Raw genomic sequence first — 6,254 nt, forward strand, 5'->3', positions numbered from 1 at the left:
AATAATATACTAATCTTGCTTAAAATGAGGAAAAAAGTTTAATCTTTAAAAATATGACTTCTGGAAATCATTTCAACTTCTCTTCACTTAAATATTCAAAGTATCATAAATTTTGACCAGTGGTGCCCCAGACTTTGCAAGCCACTGTATATCGCTAATAATAGTTTCGTTTCTGTGTGTAACTCCTCCTGGTTCTCCGCTTCAAAGAGAGAATGACAGATTCTCCGCTGATGAACATCGGAAATGTTCCATGTTCGGCAATTTCCTGGTGAAACACTTGTGCAGCGGCTCCACAGCAATCACGTCCAACACTCACGGGGAGCAGAAAATCAGACTACTATTATATATTATTACATCATGACTTTTCCCGCCCGTGACGGCATCTGTTCAGAACGTATTGGATGTCCCATTGTAAATCTGCTTCCATACCTTTATTGATGTTTGCACTTCCATTTCTTTCTTCGTGTCCACATCAGCACTCCCGAGAACCCCGTCACTCTTTGTGAATATCCCAGCCATACTCACCCATGGAAGGTAACCTCGTACCTCAATATTGACCCCTGTCTGCCCTTCGCTGACTAGCTGACAAAATGACTAATTTAATCCCGCAAGCGACCACAAATTTAGTGAAGGGCTCTTCTCATGAGCCATTCGGTTCAGACCATTCAATACATAAGTAAATCGAGGTGGCATATTAGGAACATAAAAACAATGTTGCGTTTAAAATGGAAGTGTCAAATAGGTAAGTACCATTGTCTACAACACTATCAACAACGCTAGCAATTTAGCGCATCTGCCAAACAATTGTTGTTACAAATGTAATGAATGCAGATGCTGTGTCGGTTTAAACATATACACAAATTCGAGGGTCATGTGTACGGCGGTTGAATTACTTTTTTCATACCGGTGCGAGCATTGGTGGCCGCTGGTTTACTACACGAAAGACTGCATGTATATCAATTGTATTGACATATAAAACGCTGGGGGTATCTCCGCAGGTGAGGCAACATCTATGGAAATGAACAGACAGACGGAGTTTCGGTCCAAGACCCTCCATCAGGGGGTAGAAAGGAAGGAGGAAGGTGGCAGAATAAGAAACTCTTGGGGAGAGGGAAGGACAAGCTAAGATGGAATGGGTGTTGACAATTTGTCGAAATAACAGTCTTAGTGATGATAGGGGAACAAGGCAAATGGCTGCAGAAGAAGGAAGCTGATAGGAGAGGAGAGTGGATCCAAGGAAAAGGGAAGGAAGAGGGGCGTCATGGGAAGACGATAGGCAGATCAGGCGGAGCGATAAGAGGCCAAAGTGGGGAAAGGAAGGAGGGGAAAATACCGGAACTCAACGGAAATCGATATTCTTGCCATGAGATTGCAGGCTACCTGGACGGAATTTGAGGTGTAACACATCCGGCCTGAGAGTTGTCTCATCGTGGCATAAGGGGAAGCCACGGGTCGACATATCGGACCGTGAACGGGGATCGGAAAGAAAACGGTTTGCCACTGGGAAATGTCGCTTCTGTTGATGGAGGTGAGGTGCGACGAAGTGTTAATTAATTTGAAGAAAGTTCTTGGCCAGGAAGGTCGACAGATTAATAATTTCCAAAGATGCTGCCTAACCTGTTGAGTTCCTCCAGCGCTTTGTGCGTGTTGCAGTAAATTTGATTGAACGTTTACATGCATTCAATATCTCCATGAGCCTGAATATGTATTAGTTTAAGTCTCTTCACTATGTTACAGGAACGTACGCATATCTTATTCTTTAATTTGTAACATCTATTGCAAGATCTATAACCGGGACAATTCCCAGAGTGAAACAGAACAGCCCATTGACAGTATAACATTGGTCTATGGCGACAAAGTCCATGGATGCTCGGAATGGGCAAGATCAACAACCACAATCATGAAACCGAGAGATGAGCCTGAGTGTGTTTCACAACAATTTCGCCAATCGTCATTTCTTCATCTTTGACATTTTCTAATTTCGTGTCAAGCTATTCATACCTCATCACAATTGGGAGTTTATTTGAATGACATCATATCGCAGCTTTTGGAAAACACGTCATCCTTGTGTGATATTAAATAGTTCGTGTGATGGAGAGAGTATAAATGAATGAGCGTGGAGATTCGTCAGCTCAGAGCTTCTCCAGCGAGATCGCGGACAGCAAGAAGACAGGGTGAATCTCAGAAAGCATGCGTGAAGCCTTTTACCGTGTGAGGAAGATATGGTACTTGGTCATTGCCGTGATCGGTGTTCCTGGTAAAAACACAAGCAAATTACCATTTTAAGTTTTCTGTGCGCGGTCCGTGGACTCGTTCAGTGACCGACAGCGCTGTGATGTCGGAGTGTCAGAGAGAGCGTTGTTCACATTGCGACCAATCTCTGCGTTCGTTCAGAAGTTCCCTTGCTTTTTAATCGATGGCTTCTGCTGGTAGTAAACCGCAGCAGAAGCGGCCGTAGAGAGAAAGATCGGGTAGATGGATTCATTTTGTAGATTCATAGCAGGCGGTTGTGATTTATCAATGCAAAGTCGCTGTCAAGTAAACCCCGATAATCCAGCGCGCTCGCCACCTTTACGGCAAATTGGTTTTATACCGTTTCATTAGAGCAACGTGCTTTAAATTCAGAATTCAAGGTATTGTGCTCAGATTAAAGAAATACCTGCAAATTTGAAGGGAACGCGGGAAGCGAATGGACTTTGAGATTCAGGAGAGAGTGGTCGATTCATTTGTAAGTCAGACTCCGAATATAAGTCAAGTAAGGGCCTGTGTGCGTGTTTTGTACCAGGGTTTATTACCACGCCCTGTTATCCGTGAAGTGAAGCAGGAGTTAAGAGCAAGCCCAGCGGCGTCCGTTAGGGGTCGGATGGGGTAAGGTGCACGCGATACTCCGTTCTTGTAGAATATGCTTTGAAACATTTAGAATAATGCTGAAGTAATTCGGAGCAGCCCCAAATGAGGCAGCTCTCTTGGAGTACCGACACTGTCTTTGATGAAATAAGTACTAGCGTGCTAAATACATTAAATTTCAGCGGGTCAAGCATCAACATTAAAAACGAAAATTGAAACGTTCTGACCGGATTTGTTGAGAGCGTGTGAAGGAATACAGGCTACGGATAGTTGCGGAATTTAAAAGAACCCATCCAAGCGGAGGTGGGGGAGGGGCGGGTGCTGTGTGCGGGTGATAAACGGGGCGTCAAGAAGGAGACGCAGGCATTGGAACGGTGGAAATAAATTTGCTTTGGACTTTGTAGATGGACAGGGGTGGAGGGAGCGGGACTTCGCTGCACAGTGAGAGTGCCAGGACATATGTGACAGGAACGCGGTAATCAGCATCGCTGAGAAAGTTGCCGAGGTACCCAGGTTTTACACATCAGTTCAAAACCTGACGGGGGGAGATTTATATTGATTTCTCTGAAACGCTCTCGGCGATCCGTTGATAACGCCTCCTTCCCAAACCCTGTTCCTTTTCCAGTATCGAGTACCTTCTCCGTTCACTCCTCATGCATTCGTGAGAGGGCTCTGAGATTCCCGCATTACTCCTTTTAAACCCCCAGAAGTCAGTTGTCTGAACAGTTTGATTGTTTTCAATTTCCAGCTTGTCTCTGCCCTGAGACCCACAGATCGGTGAGACAATAATTCACTCATTCTGTTTGCTGTTCCCCCAGTGAATTTAGTGGCGATTGCGATCCTGTCCCGGGGAAAGTGCGGCCTCTCCACCTGCACCACTCGCTACCTGGTGGCCATGGCGACGGGGGATCTACTAACCATCGTGTTTAATGTCATATTGTGGCGGATCAGTTATTATTACTTCCCCGGGACTTTCCTGGACATCACCCCCGTGTGCAGTGTGATCTCTGCACTGGCAGAGGCAGCTACTGACTGTTCTGTCTGGTTTACCGTCATGTTTACATTTGATCGGTTTGTCGCCATCTGTTGTCAGAAATGGAAAGCGAAGTATTGCACCGGGAAAACTGCGGCTGTGGTTCTCACAACAACCGGCGTTCTGCTCTGCTTTACTAATGTGCCGTACTTCTTCATATATCACTCTATGAAAGTGATTGACACTATACCCTGGGACTGTATTATAAAGCCGGGCACCTACACGGATCCTGGGTGGGTGGGATATGACTGGTTTACCACAGTTCTAACGCCATTACTCCCGTTCGTGTTAATAATACTGTTCAACGCTCTGACAGTCAGACACATTTTAGTGACAAGTCGCGTCCGTAAGGGGCTGAGGGGTCAGAACAAGGCGGAGAACCGCAGTGACCCGGAGCTGGAGAGCAGGAAGAGGTCTGTGATCTTACTTCTCACCATCTCCGGAAGCTTCATCATCCTGTGGTCGGTATTCGTTGCTGAATTCCTTTATTACACCATCGCCGGTTTGGATCCAAATAATTACAACGATTCGGAATTCATACTTCAACACTCTGGACTCATGCTAATGATGTTAAGCTGCTGCACAAACACGTTTATTTATGGGGTAACTCAGTCCAAGTTCAGAGAGCAGTTCATCAGCGCAGCGAAATATCCGCTCACGTCAATTATCCAACTAATTAATGAACAGAATATCTAAGATCTTCTCAGAGGCGGTCGCAGTGTTTTCATCCTGTTACTATGGAACTGAAGGTCACTGGAAAACGAGGCAGGGGTGAGAAATAAACTGTTTTATAGCCCGAGATAGACACAGCACGGGAACAGACTCTTCGGCATCCGCAGCCCTCGACCTCCACCTCCTAACAATTACTCAACTCATCCCAGCATTTTCTTCACCATACTCCCGCTCCCGTTACAGCCACACCCCTTTAGACAATGATAGGGCTGTTCAGGATCTGAGGACATTTAAGACCAAATCGGCAGATATGTAAGCCATCCGTTACTTTTGCACAATAATAGAACGAAAAAGAAAGTCAACATTCCGCACGAACTTACAGTAAACCTTACACTTGTCCTTCGCGTTAGGAACCCCTGTTGTGGAGAAATATTTAACACCGCAGAAATCATGCATTCGAATTATAATTGTGTAAATTCATATGGAAAACCCAGATTGCCACTGTGCTCCAGGGAAAGAATGTCATCTCACCTGACGATTTCGATTAAATTTCGACCCGAGGAAACTGCATGTCGAATCTCCTCTGCATTCACTCCAGTACAGTCGCAAGATTATTATCACATTTCTCAGCTAAAACTGGTAAAGCCTGAGGTATGGACATGGAAAGCCTGTGTATGAAATCAAACTGAATTAAACTGTTGCAGGATTCTGTAATGTGTTGGCTAGCTGCTGTGCTTTCCTCAGCATTTTCTGCTTTTATCGTCTTTAATTTGTTGGCATTTTATTGTGTAATTTTGATATTTTTGTGCTAACCCCCTGACACCCTTTTACCACCAGCAACCGCTCCGTTTCTGGAAGGTGGTCTCCAACATTGAAACAGGCGTTGGACGCTTCCTGTCGACAGCTACTCTGCTCCGATTGAGGGGATGTCGATAGAAGGTCATGTTCATCCATTGGTTTATCATTCCATCCATGGCGACTCTGTAGAAGTAGATTCACTGTTTCTGACATGTGGAGTGTGTGATGGGACGGTGTGGAGGGAGCTTCACTCTATGCCTGACCCCGGAAGTGTGTGATGGGACGGGTGGGCGGGAGCTTCACACTGTGTTTGATCCCTGGAGTGTGCAATGGGACTGTGTGGAAGGAGCTTCACTCTGTGTCTGTCCCCGGTAGTGTGTGATGGGACTGTGAGGAGTAAGCCTCACTTTGTGTCTGACCCCTGGAGAGTGTGATGGGACGGTGGGGAGGGAGCTTCACTCTATGCCTGACCCCGGAAGTGTGTGATGGGACGGGTGGGCGGGAGCTTCACACTGTGTTTGATCCCTGGAGTGTGCAATGGGACTGTGTGGAAGGAGCTTCACTCTGTGTCTGTCCCCGGTAGTGTGTGATGGGACTGTGAGGAGTAAGCCTCACTTTGTGTCTGACCCCTGGAGAGTGTGATGGGACGGTGGGGAGGGAGCTTCACCCTGTGTCTGACCCCGGGATTGTTTGAAGCTAGGATGCGGATTGATCGTCACTTAGTGTTTGACCCCGGGTGTGAGTGATTGGACGGTGTATACGGAATTTCACTCTGTGTCCGACCACGAGGAATGTGTGATGGATGATGCGGATGGAGCTGCTTTCTGTTTCGGACACAAGGAGCGTGGGATGTGCTTGTGCGGAGGGTGCTTCACTCTCTGTCAGGCCTCGGGCGTGTTTGGTG

Source organism: Hypanus sabinus, unplaced genomic scaffold, assembly GCF_030144855.1.
Source record: "Hypanus sabinus isolate sHypSab1 unplaced genomic scaffold, sHypSab1.hap1 scaffold_47, whole genome shotgun sequence".
Lineage (NCBI taxonomy): Eukaryota > Metazoa > Chordata > Chondrichthyes > Myliobatiformes > Dasyatidae > Hypanus > Hypanus sabinus.